We start from the raw sequence: 14,258 nt of genomic DNA on the forward strand, positions 1-14,258 counted from the left end.
AACTATTCCCTTCCCTCCCAAATTGCTTATAGTATCAGCTTTTATATCTAAATCATGAACCCATTTTGACTTTATTTTGGTATATGGAGTAAGATGTTGGTCTACGTCCAATTTCTGCCATAGTATTTTCCAGTTTTCCCAGCAGTTTTTGTGAAATAGTGAGTTCTTTTCCCAGAAGCTAGACTCTTTGGGTTTATCAAAGAGTAGATTACTATATTCATTAACTACTGTGTCTTGTATACCTAACTTATTCCACTGATCCACCACTCTATTTCTTAGCCAATATCCAGGAGCTTCATAATACAGTTTAATGTCTGGTATGGCTAGGCTTCCTTCCCTAGCATTTCTTTTCATTAATTCCCTTGATATTCTGGATCTTTTGTTCTTCCACATGAATTTTGTTATTATTTTATCTAAGAGGGAAAAATACATATATATTCAGAAGAGTATAAAAGTCTTCTAAATTTAGAAGAAATAAAATGGTAGGGGCATAGGGAGGGGGGAGAGGAAAAGGGATGAATTTTTTTTAAAGGGAAGAATGAGGGAGCAGGTAAAAAGGGAAATACAGAAGCATATTTAGATTTATGGGAATAGGAAGATAGGGGAGGGATCCTTGGTGGGGGGTAGGCAAGTAATAGGAGGGCAAGGTAGTGAGTAGAAGTAAGGTAGAGAAGTCAGGAGTGAAAGGAAACAAGAGATACACACAAACATAAAAAAAAATCAGGAGTAGAGTATGTTTGGGAAAGTATATATTTATATATGTATGTATATATGTATATGTGTATGTATATATCTATGGCTATAGAGAAACATATAAGCCTTTGGGGGGGGGCGTGGAGAGAGGGGAAAAAAGAACAAAGTAAAAAAGTGCACAGCAGAAAACAAAAGAAAACTCACAAGGAAGCAAAGAAAAGATGGACAATTCTCAACACAACATGTATTATTTATCATACAGACTTTCTTGAAATGAAAACTTATTGTTACATATTTTGAATCTTCTCTTACATTCTGCTATGCACACAACATGCTTTTTTCTTTCTTACTTTGTATTTAAGTTTCAATATATAAGTTTATGATATGTTTTGTTTCATTTCTCTATCCTATGTTTGTGTTCTGTCTCTTGAGTCTAAAATAACATTAAAAAAATTTTTAAAAATAAATCTTAACCTTACTCTCTGCTTCTGTAACTGTGCTTCCACTAGTATAAGAATGTTGGACTTTAGAAACCTATTTTTGGTTGTAAATCTGCATCCTTTACCTTTTGGAAAATTATATTGCAAAATCTCTCCTTTACAATAGTAGCTGTCAGGTTTTGTGGGATTATGACCTTCTTTTGTACTTGAATTTTTTTTTTCTTGCTCACTGCTTATATTATTTTCTCTTCAACCTGGAAACTCTGGATTTTTACTATGACATTTCTAGGTATTTTCCTTTGGGGATTTCTTTCATAAGGTGACCTGGGTATTATTTGTGTTTCCATCTTGCCCTCTGGTTCTAGTAGATCTGGGAAGTTTTGATGTATGTATGATATCTAGGATTTGTGGAGGAATTGGGGAGGAGGGTATCATGATTTTCAGATAATCTTATCCTCAGATTATCTGTCCTTGGCCTATTTTCCAGGTCGATTGTTTGTGATGGTATACATTTTCTTCTTTTTTCAATTGTCTGACTTTTCAAAATATTTATTGTAGTCTCGTAGTCATTACTTTCTGTTTAGCCCTTTCTAGTTTTCAGGGAGTCCTTTTATCGGATAGTTTACCATGTTCTTTTCTAAGCTATTTCACTTTTCCATTCTTTTCTCCATAGTACCTATTGCATTTAACATTACATTTTGTTGTTTTGCTTCATTTCTTCTAGGTACTCTCTAGTTCCAGTGGCCAAGACATTCTTTTCTATAGACTCTACTTAAGACTTGTTATAGCACAACTTTTCTGTCCTCTTTATTAATATTTCTAGCTTTGATTTCTGGATTGGGACTTTGTGCTTTTGTCAGATTCTATTCCCTCCTGTACTCTTGAATGGGGTGGGCTAGTCCTGATTCTTTTTGGATATAATGGCTAAGGTGAGGTCCTATTTTCTGTAGGAAATCCTGGGTTTTGATTCAGTTGCCTGTTAAGTTTACCTGGCCCCCTCTCTATCTCTTTCTGGCACACTCACATACCCAATGTTCATCCCTTGCTGTGGATGATGACGAGCAACAATCGCATGTTATTGATTTGGCTTGCAGAAAGCCTATTGTAAGGTATTAGGTGATAAAACAAACAAACAAAAATACATAATAAAGAAGTGTTTTTTTCCCAAGTCTTGCCTTGTTCATTTATCCTATTTTTGTCTAAGTGCAGATTCCTTGGATCCTGCCCTGGCTCAACTGTTTCCCACACTTTCAGGGGAACATGGGGAGGTCTGATGAACAGAGGGAAAAGGGAGATGGGAGGCCTAACTAGAGAAAATTCGTTCTCCAGTTTCACCATCAGGTCCCTTCCCAACAAGGGGGCAGGGCAAGAAGAGATGGTAAGGAAGGAGTGTTCAAACAACAGATCCTCAAGTAGGCTGGAGATGGGGTATATCTCTCCAAATGCCTTAGTTTTCCTTTCAAGGCCCATGACCTGACCAGTCGAGAGGCAGGTAGGGCCAGAGTAAGCAGTTAAAAGAGGTGGCCTTGATAAACTGGGTAATCTTACCTTCAGCCTCGAATTTTGCCCAGGGCTCAGAGTGAGAGATAGAGAAAGTGGGAGCACTGCCAAGTCCATTTTCCTTCTCTGTGACAGTATGAATCTAGCTGTCAGAGAGTACTGTATTGTAAAGTCCCCAAAATGGACCATGCTTCATAGTCCTCCAGGTGACACTGAGGCCAAATGGTGTTGCAAAAGAACACTAGCTTTTTCTTTTTAAGTTCTTTAGAGAAACTAAATTTTTTTCCAATTTCATAAAAGACAACCCAAAGGTGAATTTTTGGAAATTGGAAAGGATTAACCTATTACAGGCTTGGGGGCTGGAAGTCTCTCCCTCTTTAAAAGAGGATCTGGGAGTCAGCCTTGAGAAACAAACAAACAAACAATTTAAAAAGCACTTGAAGTTTTCCCAATTCCCTTGCGCTGATAGAACTGAGAGAATTGGGCATCCACTTATGGATAGGGCATCTATCCTTGTCCTCTACGCTTTGGAAGGTGTACCTAGGTCCATGGCCATGAACATAACCACTGGACCGAGAACCAGAGAGCATCAGGCTGAGTTCAAGACAGCCTTGTAGCTGTCTGACCTAATGGGACCTGAGAGGTCAGGCCTGAAAAACACCTCCAAGGTGCTTGGAGAGCAACATGTATATAAACATATATACTTATATATACATATATACTTTTACGTACATACATATCGTCTCTTTCCTTCCTTCATTCCTTCATTCCTTCCTTTCCCTTCCTTGTGTCCACATAAGGTATCATACCCTTTCCTGTGGGTGCTCTGCCCAAAAGAATGTAAATTTTGATTTCTGAAACCTCTAAAGATATCTTTGGGTTTACAGGCTAGAATTTTTTCCTAAGAACCATGCCTTAAAACCAAATCACTCTGGCTTTCATTGTTTGGACAATAAGTCCCAGGCCAAGCCTCATTGGGTCATTGTTTGGGCCCTGATTGGCTCAGGGTGAATGTAAATAGTAACTGTAGCTGTTTTGGCCAGGAACTCTGAGGGCATGCCTCTCCCAGATTGATTTTTTTTTTGACTAGGTAAAAGAGGCCTCATTTCTTAACTAGCCTTAATCACTGCATGGGTGTTGCCTCAGTCAAACTGAGACCTTAGCTTAAAAAGGCCAAGGACTCCCACTGCATATGCAAGGACTCCCTACTGCATCTCCAGTCATCCTGATCTACATCTTGCCACTAGACCCACATGGCTTCAGAGAAGAAAGTGAGGCTAGTGACTTTGCACAGCCCTCCCTCACTTAACAGCGAGTCACTTGCATGTTAGAGAAAAACAAGGCATAATCCCTGCACTCAGGACATACCAGTACTACCAGGCTTGGGGAGGTAAGATATAGAGACAAATGTAGTGGAAGGAGCTGTGTGTCAAGAAGGAAGCCAAGGTGTATGGGGGGAGGGGAGGGGAGGGGAGGGGAGGGGAAGGGTAGGAAGGATATGCTGGTGCGGTGACGCGGGTGAATCTCTGAACTCAGATTTCCGGTATCCCTTCCATACCCCCCCACCCCCCTACCCCCCTCCCGCCCCCCCCCCCACACCCTCCGGACCCGGAAGTGGGGTGGTGTAGCAGTTTGGAATGGGATTGTGTTGTGGGGCTAAACCTGCCGAAAATTTCATATATACTTCCGGCCTTTGTAACCCACCCCCACCCCACCCCTGACGTCTTTTGTGTGGGTGTCTGGGGGGGTTGAAAGAGGAGTGAGCGTGACTAGCCGCCCCCTTGCCCCCGTCCAGGGTTCGCGGTGAGTGGGGTCGGGCCGAGCTGTGCAGGGTGGTTGCAGCTGGCAGTCTCAGGGGAGGGAGGGTCGGTGCAGCTGTGGCCCACTAGGGCCACCCAAACCGGCTCACTCTCCTTGGCCCTGCCTCTTGGCTGTCCCCGAACCCTTTCTTCTCCCTTCTCCCCCCTTTCTCTCCTTTCCACCACTGCCTCTTGAGCTTTCTTCCTAGTCCTTTCTCCTCCTCTCAGCGTTCCCTTCTATGACTCTAATTAGTCTTCTCTTTCCCCGCGCTCTTCCTCGCCCCTTTTTCTTCCCTTCATTCCCTCCCTCCTCTGCCCCTTAGTCACTTGCATCATCTCTTACCGTTGTCCCCTCCTTGCCGACCCTAGCAACTGTAAGAAACTCTCCCGAGGCTGGGAGCAAAAAAAAGAGAAAAAAGAAAAAGCCTTCTCCACAACACCCTTCCCGTTTGTTTTCCGTCGTGCACACATCCCTCCTGTTTTGGTTATGGTGTTGGAGGCCGTGGGCTTGAATCCCAATTCTTCCACTCTTTGGCAGTGGGAAAGACCCTGTGCTTTTTGGAGCCCCGAGCCTTATGGCTAAAACGATTGGGTTGGACTAGATCCGGGGTTCTTAGACGTTTTTGTGTCGTGGACTCCTTTGGTAGCCTGGTGAAATCTAGTACTTCAGGGTCTTGTTACCTACAATCATAATTGAAGGAAATGCTGAATTTTGGTTGGAAGTTAGTGAAAATAAAGATGTAACTTTTTTCTCTCTCCCCAGTTTATAATCCCCCAGTAATCTATTCTAGGACCCCAGATTAATAACCCCTGGAATAAGTGATCTTCAAGCTCCATTCCAGCCCCATTACTTATTGCCTTCCAATATGTTTGCTGGAATCTCACATTTTCCTTGGGGTGTCAGACATAAGAACTTTCCTAGGGATTGATTGGAAAACATCAGGTAACAAAGATGACAGCAGTTTGTTTGCACTCAATTACTACTATTCTAGCTCAATCCTTCCTGGTTGTTTTCACCAGTATTCACTATGGCCATGATTTTCTGTGTAAATGAATCAGTCAATGAACAAATATTTATCAAGTACCTACTTTTTGCTAGGCACTGTACTAGATATTGGGTATACAAATACAAAGAATGAAACACTCCCTGTTCTCACCTCTATTAATAGAGGAGAAAAATTTAAGTATATGCAGAATAAATATAAAGAAAATATAGACAAATCAAAGTTTTTTAACTCAAGTTAATCTGGAGTGAAGGCACCAAACAATTGTAGGGAATCAGGAAATGCTTCATGTAGAAGGTGATGCTTTCACTGCATCTTCAAGGATAAAGGGATTCTGTGAAGCAGAAGTGAGAAGTGCATTTGGGACATGGGGCACCAGAAGTACAAAGACAGTGAGACAGGAAAGGGTATTTTCTGTTTTAGGAAAATGATTAAGGCCAGTTTGACTGAATTTTAAGTTTGGGAGAGGGAGTAATTACGGTACAATCAGCAGGAAAAGATAGGTTGGAGTTGGGTTGTAAAGGGTTTACAGGAATTCGTATTTAATTCTAGAGAAAGTTAGGGAACCACTGGAGTTTACTGAATGAGGACAGTAGTATGGTCAGATCTGTGCTTAAGGAAAATCATTGGCAGTAGTATGTAGGATGAACCGGAGAAGAGAGATTTGAGTCAGGGAGACCAATTAGAAGACTGTTGCAATAATCCTGGTGAGAAGTAACAAGGGCTCGAGCTAAGGGTGGCACCATGATTAGTGAGAAGGGGTTGAATGTAAGAGGTTCTGTGGATATAGAAGCCGCAAGAATGTGCAATAACGGCGAAGGAGAAATCAAGGGTAAGGTTGAAGTTATGAACCTGGACACTGGAAGAAAGGCAGTGCCTTTTCAGAATCAGGGAAGTTTGGAGTGGGAGGAGGAAATGATGAGTTCAGTTTTAGACCTGTTGCATTTTGAGATGTCTCTGAGACTTGATTTAGACCATCAGTGTAAACCATCAGTGACTGAAGTTCTAGGGAGACCACAGGTTGGTTACGTGGGTCTGTGAGTCACTTGAATAGAGATGATAATTAAAACCCTGGGAGCAGATGAGATTACCAAAGAGGGAGTAGAGAGAAAAAAATGGAGCCTTTGATAAAAGTGCAAGGGTCAAATGGAGATCAGCACAAACTGGTTGATTAATTAGTCCTGGCCTTTTTTGTTGTTTTTTTTTTTTAAATGATATAAACATTCTTTTCTTTCTCTACCTTGTACTTTTTGTTGGGATTAAATACTACTTTTCCACCTTGAAGTTATCTTGTAGGTCTTCTTTTTAAGTTAACCATACAATGTTAGACCTGAAAGGGACTTTCATCATCTGAAGTTCAGGGAAGGGAAGTAACTTGCCCATGGTCACTAAGCAAATTAGTGGTAGAACCAGGACTCGAACCTGGATCTAGCCAGTGTTCTTTCTACCATGTCACAGTGTTCACATTATTCCTGTATCTAAGTACTTTAAAGTCATTGGATGGATGATTGAACTTCGTAAGCATTTAGGACTACCACTAGCATTTGTCATTTCTCTAACAGTAATTTCACAGTGTTTCTCAGTCCCTATTTGGGTAGCCCGACTCCTTGTTGCCTTTAAGTGTACAATGCAATTTTCTACACTGGTCAAATGTTGGGTTCTGACAATTGCTCAGGTAGGCTCCTCCCTTTCCCCTTTCCTTTAAGCTTCTAGAAGAATATTTCATTAATGTTTCCTAACTCTTGGGTTTTTTCCCCAACTCCATTGTTTTGTGTACATGTATGTGTTTTAACACTTATTTTACAATTTTACCTCATGGCTCTGTGACACTTAACCTCCTTATTTATAAAATTAGGGGATTAGAGTGTCTTCTTAAAATTTTAATTGTATTTATTGACAAGTACTAAAACTTAAAAATTAATAAGAAATAAAAAGAAACATATAAACTTAAATATAAAATAAGATCACTGAATTGTTATCTGCAGAGGTATTGTGAAAATCTCTAAAATTTATCAAATAAAATTTTAATTGACTTTAAGAAAGATAAGTTTGTATCTTATTGGAAGCTTTAGAGAAAAGTGGGGTGCTATTATTGAAACAGATAATATTGGAACAAATTGAAACAATTAAAGTTAACTCCAAAAAAATTGGAAGTTACTGTTTTATAGCAACAATAATTTCTTCTCTTTTAAGTGCCTGAAAGAAAAAATCAAGAGCTGGAGTTTGATCCCTGCATCACAGATTCTACCTGGAGTAAGTGGCACCCCCTGAATCTGGAAAATGTCTGCAGAATCCAGGGAGGCTACATCCCTGACCTCTGGACCTCCACAGGAACAAGAGAGACGTCTAAAAATGGAGCTGGGGGAGGTTTGTGCCTGGGAACAGGAATCAGACCTACAGTGGAACGTACCCTTTGATAGGGAGATTTTTCGCCAACGTTTTAGGCATTTCTGCTATGAGGAGACCCCTGGACCACGTGAAGCTCTGAACCAACTCAGAGACCTTTGTCAGAAGTGGTTGAGACCAGATATTCATACAAAGGTGCAAATCCTAGAGCTACTAGTACTGGAACAGTTCTTGACCATCCTGCCTGAAGAACTACAAGCCTGGTTGCAGGAGCACCATCCAAAGAGTGGGGAACAGGCAGTGACTATGTTGGAGGATTTAGAGCAAGAGCTTGATGAGCCAGATCAGCAGGTAGGTAGGAAAGGAAAGGGAATGGGTAAACTGTTGTGAGAGAGTATGAGTATGTCTTTGTAAGAAAAATGAGGGGCACAGAGCAGAAATGATGGAATGTTGTCTAACATCAGTCTCCCTTGAACTATGTGTTTTTTGTTGGGTTAACTTCCTCTGTCTGCTTCTTTTCTTCTACTTTTAATTGTTATCAGAAATTTAATGAAACAAATCCTTGTTCCTCCCTACTCTCTGTTGGCTAGGAACTAGAGGGGATGGGGGTCTGGATATCTGTTCTTGGAGATTGTATTTCCATTCCCTGTAATGATTTCCTTACTTGTAATATGGGAAAAATATTCAAAGAAATTTTTAAAATCTTATGACACTTGCCAGCCTGTACCTAATTTTCTCCAGGTTAGAGCCTCTACCTGCAGAAAAGAGGAGATTTTAGAGGAGTCAACACTTCTAGGAACATTACAGAAGTCCTCTTGTGTTCAGCACCAGGCTTTGAAGGCCCAACTCAAATGCGAATCACCAGAATCTTACTTCCAACCAGAAAGAGGTGAGAAGCAAGATTTTATCAGGAAGGAGGGTGAAAGTAGCCACACAAATTATCTCTCATGTTTCCTCCCCAGAAATGTCCCCTGACTTCTCATTATGGGAGATACCACCATATACTATGCTCTCTCAATATACAGTTTCAGTTTTATGATTCCCTAATTCTTTCTCAGTGTTCAGATTGTTATGAAATCCTGTCATTTTCTATTCCCACACGTTGCTATGATGTTATTTCTTCCACTACAACTTCTTCATATTTTTCTTGACTTTGAATCTGAGATTTAGATGCTAAAATAATCTTTCTTTTTAAAATTAAATATTTTCCAATTAACAGAAATCTGTGCTCTCCTTCCCACCACCTCCCCCCCATTAAAAAAATAACAGCCAAACAATCATAACAAATATTTATAGTGAAGCAAAACAAAATTCTGTATCAGCCACATTCAAAACTGTATGTCTCATTCTGCTTATCTAGTCCATCATCTCTGTGTCAGGATATGGGTAGCATTCTTCATTATCAGTACTTGGGATTCTTGGTTGACCATTGCTTTGATCAGAGATCCTAAGTCTTTCAAAGCTGTTCATCTTTGCAGTGTTGTTGTCATGGTATCAATTGGTCTCCTGGTTCTCCTCATGAAAATATTAGCAGGTTTCATAAAATAATCTCTCTCAATCCACTCCTTTGAGTGATCTCTCTCCTGCTTCAGATCTCCTGTATATCAAATTTTCCTTTGATTTCAGTTTCCTCCTTGATTTAGCAAACATTTGAGCAAATAGATGTAGAAGAAAATAACAAAACATGGTTAGTATCTTTCTTCTTTCCTCTGTCACACTCAGATTTTTGCTAATTTTACACACACACACACACACACACACACACACACACACGCATGCATGCAAGATCATTTTCCAGTTCAACAGCATTTATTAAGCACATACTGTTTTAGATACAAAGGCAGTTAAATTTGTTGAAGATAAAATATTGATGCTATACCCTGAATCTTAGATACAAGTATGCTAAAAAAAAGTTGTTATTTAACACTGATCTAAATCCAAGCATTTCTGTTTCTGAGAGAGATATCTAAACCAGCCTCATCCCTTCTTGCCTTCAGAAATGTCTCTAACCCAAAACAATTTAAACTAACATTTAGAGGAATCTTGAATAAGGGAAAGGTTGCAACATAATAAAATACTTTTTTGAATTGACATTCTGTCCCACCTAAAAGAATAGTCAATTAATCTTCCACTAAAACTACCCAGTTCCTTCTTTGACCACACTTCTCTGGTATTCCCCTGAGTAAATGGAAGGGACCTTTTCCAAGTGAGAAATACTGTAATCCCTTCAAAATAGGGAAAGGGGGCACTCCCCTTAGATAGGTCATAACTCATCCCTTCTGGGGATGGGAAACAAATCTGAACTAGACCACTGTTCTATTTTCTATCTTAATCCATTTCCTGCCTCTGTCTCTACTCCCTTCTGTATTATTCTTGACCTTTCAAATATTTCCTAAAGGGAAAGGACTAGAAAGGACTTTAGGATAGAGAATTTTGTTATTTGTCCTTCGTTTTTTCAAAGAGGACCAGTGATATCACAGCGATGTCTTGACTCATGAGTGAATTGGATTTAAATGAGGCAGAGTTGCCCAAAGTCATCAGCCTCATTCCCTCTTCCAGAGTCATTGAAGTCCAGTGGCAAGACAAAGGTCAAGATGACTGTTGATGGCCCAGGATGCAGCATCTGTGATGTCTGACCAAGCTCTAAATGCTCTACAGTGTTCTTCAGCCGCCTTCATGGCAAATTGTTCTCATCCATTGTTTCAACAATCCGGCTAGCAGCTGTTGTGGGGGTGAAACACCAACACAAGCCCAACAACAAGAATGCTACCAGCACGCTGCAAAAGCACAGGTTCTTTTGATCTGCTTTAATAAGGAAAGCAACGTTAAGGGGTTGACAAGCTTATTTTAATTCAGCTTACAAATACCATTCACTTAGTTCAGCGGAAAAAGCCAGCACCCTGAACTTCAGAACAAAATACAAACTAAGTACAAACATCAACAGACAGACCTTGTCTGATTCAAATCCCAGTACATAGTTACCAGAGTTTAACAAAGTCTCAGCATCTGGGTTACAAGCTGGAGGGCTCTTAGCTACAGCTGCCCGGAGTCTCTGCATCAGCACCACCACGAGTGAGAGCCCTGCAAAAATGGCTCTGTCTTCTCTTCTTATAGCATTTCAGATGTCATCAAACATCATCTGAGTGACCAGAACTTAGGCTCCTGTGATTGGCTCTTGAGTTAGCACCTCCCCTTATGACCCTGGGAGGTTCACACCCACATAGGTTTAGCACCTAATAGGGGTTAGCGCCTGGGGCTTAGCACCTAGTAAGACTCAATGAAATACACTGAATTAATCAAAGGAAACAAAAGCCAGACTCTTCAAGGGCACTTGGTTGAACTAAGTGCTAAGAGCCCATTTTGCTTACATCCACTCATTCCTCCAGGGGAAGTCTTCTCATGCTTAGGATAGACATCCCCCTAACTCGCAAGTTCAAGGCCCCAGTTACCCTCATTCTGGTTTAGCTTGTCTCTTGAGATGGCTGCTACACATGCAACAGCTTCTTGTAGCCACAGATGAGAGTTCAGTGCCAGGTAGACATCAAAGATAGATGAGCAGGCCAGAAAAGAACTTGTCAAGTCCTCATGCCAGAGTTGTCAAGTCGTCCTGGAACACTCCAGATAACCCTGGATAGAGAATTTAATCTAATTTTAAATGACTTTTTTTTTAATCTGCCTTTCTATTCTACCATTTCTTAGACTCTAGCACCTACTCACTTTTCCTTATTATTCCTGCTGCCATATTCTTATGACCACAAGAATGTGTTTTAGATTTATTTACAAAGAAACAAAGTAGTATAAAGAAATATCAAGAAACCATATTGGCACATATTAATGAGGTAATTAATCCACCAAAGTGTTGAAATTTTAAGGACTTCAGGTACCCTGAAGTAGATATAAAAGAACAGACTACCTGGTACTTTAACTTCTAAACTGGTTTATTCAAGTTACAGCCTGGAACTCTCTCCATCTAAATATTTGCCTGTTGGCTTCCTTCATGTCTCAGTTCTGTCATCTGCAAGAAGCCTTTCCCAGTCCTCCTTAATCTTAGTGCCTTCCATCTAAGATTATTCCCAATTTATCCTATATAAATCTTATTTGTACATGAGAACAGAGACTGTTTTTGCCTTTCTTTGTATCTCCAGAACTTAACACAGTGTTTGACACAGGAAGTGCTTAATTAATGTTTTTTGACTTACTGACTGACTCGAGGCCTCAATCTCTGGCCAATACTTAGTATTATTCTTCATCTGTCTCCAAGATCTTCTGCCTCTTCACAAACTAGAACATTCCCATGTTACCTGAGTTTTTAGGAACAATTTTATTCACCTACTCTACAATCCTAGATTTACTTTCAGCCAATGAGTAAACTTCCCCATTGGAACCAAGCTTCTGGTGTTCTACCTACATTTCTGTATTTTCAGTTAGCTAGCATTTTCATTGGCTGTTCAACATGCCTAAAATCCCTCTTTTTGTCTGTGACTTCTTGGTGTACATAAAGTCACAGCTATAGTTCCACCTTTTTTTTTTTAATAATTTATTTAATTTTAGTTTTCAACATTCATGTCCATAAGTTTTAAATTTTCTCTGCCTCCCTCCCCTCACCCCTCCCCAAGACGGTGTGCAATCTGATATAGGCTCTACATATATATTCTTATTAAACATATTATCACATTAGTCATGTTATATAGAAGAATTAGAACGAATGGGAGGAACCATGAGAAAGAAAAAAAACAAAACAAAAAAGGAGAGCAAATAGTGTGCTTCTGTCTTTAGTCAGACTCCATATTTCTTTCTCAGGATGTGGATGGCATTTTCCATCATGAAGCCTTTGGAACTATTTTGCTGGGAAGAGCTAAGTCTATCAAAGTCAGACATTGCACAATGTGGCTGTTACTGTGTACAGTCTTCTCCTGGTTCTGCTCACTTCCCTCAGCATCAGTTCATATAAATCTTTCCAGGTTTTTCTGAAGTTCACCTGCTCATCATTTCTCATAGCACAATAGTATTCCACTACATTCATGTACCACAACTTGTTCAGCCATACACGAATTGATGGGCATCCCCTTGATATCCAATTCTTTGCCAACACAAAGAGAGCTGCTATAAATATTTTTGTACATACGGGTCCTTTTCCCATTTTTATGATCTCTCTGGGATACAGACCTAGAAGTGGTATTGCTGAGTCAAAGGGTATGCACATTTTTAGAGCCTTTTGGGCATAGTTCCAAATTGCTCTCCAGAATGGTTGCATCAGTTCCAATTCCACCAGCAATGCCTTAGTGTTCCAATTTTCTCACATCATCTCCAGCATTTATAATTTTCCTGTTTTGTCATGTTAGCCAATCTGATATGTGTGATGTGCTACCTAAGAGTTATTTTGATTTGCATTTCTCTAATCAATAGTGATTTAGAGCATTTTTTTGTATGCCTACAGATAGCTTTAATTTCTTTCCACCTTCTTTTCCGCCTTCACTGGTCACCCTTAATGCTAAGGCCTTCCTTCTGAGATTATCTCCAATTTATCTTGTATGTGTCTTTTTTATATGTAGTTATTTGTATGTTGTTTCCCCTGTTGTGATTGAAATTAAGGTAAACTGAGGCATAAAGTTCTGAGCATGTTCAGTTTATTGGTAAGGCTAGCAGTTCTCAATAAAATAGTTCTTTCAGCTCCTCAGTAAGCTCAAAGACCATAAGTTAGGGATTACTAGCCTTCATATAGTTTTGGGAAGTACAAGAGAACAAAGAACAGGAAACATCACAGATGGAAAACAATATAATTGATATTGAATTCTGAAGTATCATAGATGATGAAAAACAATATGGTTAGATGGAAGTTGGGAATGCAGGGCTAGCAACCATCCCTCCTTCCATCTTGTTGCTATGGTGGTATTTACCTTCATACCTAGTCGGTGTCACAGATATAACAGACAAGAAAGACAGCCAGCATTGGAGAGAGAACATATTTTCTGATGTCTAGGTACATCTTGCAGGGCGTGTTAGTGAGATAACAGATCTCTCTTAATTCCCCATGGATATCAAAAGCTCTTTAATGAGATAACAGGTTTCCCTTAATTGGGCATGGGCAGTAAGATGTGCATAGATAATATATTTCTTTGAATTAAAGTAATTTATAGGGCAACTTAGCTCACAGATGAAATCTAAGCTTCTAAACTCATGAACTTAACTTAGAGACAAAGGAATATGGCTTACGTAGTTACAGAACAGAATCAATTATAGAATGGAATCAAATATAAAACACTAAATCAATATTTTATTTTCTCACCCTCATTAGAGGGTGGACTTCTTGCAGGCAGGAGCTATTTTTGCCCTTCTTTCTATTCCCAGCACTTAACGCAGTAATTTCACCTTCCTCAGCCCAAAATAGAAAGTGGATAAAAAGAACTAACACATATACCTTTTGTTAGCAAGTATTACCTTTTTGTGTGTGTCTTAGCGCCTATTAAACCCTTTGT

General features: G+C 39.8%; 1 pseudogene across 1 annotated transcript in view; it reads left to right on the forward strand.

The window, feature by feature from the left end:
• Positions 1-3,901: 3,901 nt before the first annotated feature.
• The window catches only part of LOC118856762, a 91,172-nt pseudogene continuing 80,815 nt past the window's right edge, over positions 3,902-14,258 (forward strand). Inside the window, exons 1-3 of the transcript XR_005010883.1 lie at positions 3,902-4,023; positions 7,630-8,133; positions 8,524-8,671. The product of XR_005010883.1 is annotated as a zinc finger protein 2-like (transcript). The remainder of the gene's footprint in view (positions 4,024-7,629; positions 8,134-8,523; positions 8,672-14,258) is intronic.

Source organism: Trichosurus vulpecula, chromosome 7, assembly GCF_011100635.1.
Source record: "Trichosurus vulpecula isolate mTriVul1 chromosome 7, mTriVul1.pri, whole genome shotgun sequence".
Taxonomy (NCBI): Eukaryota; Metazoa; Chordata; class Mammalia; order Diprotodontia; family Phalangeridae; genus Trichosurus; species Trichosurus vulpecula.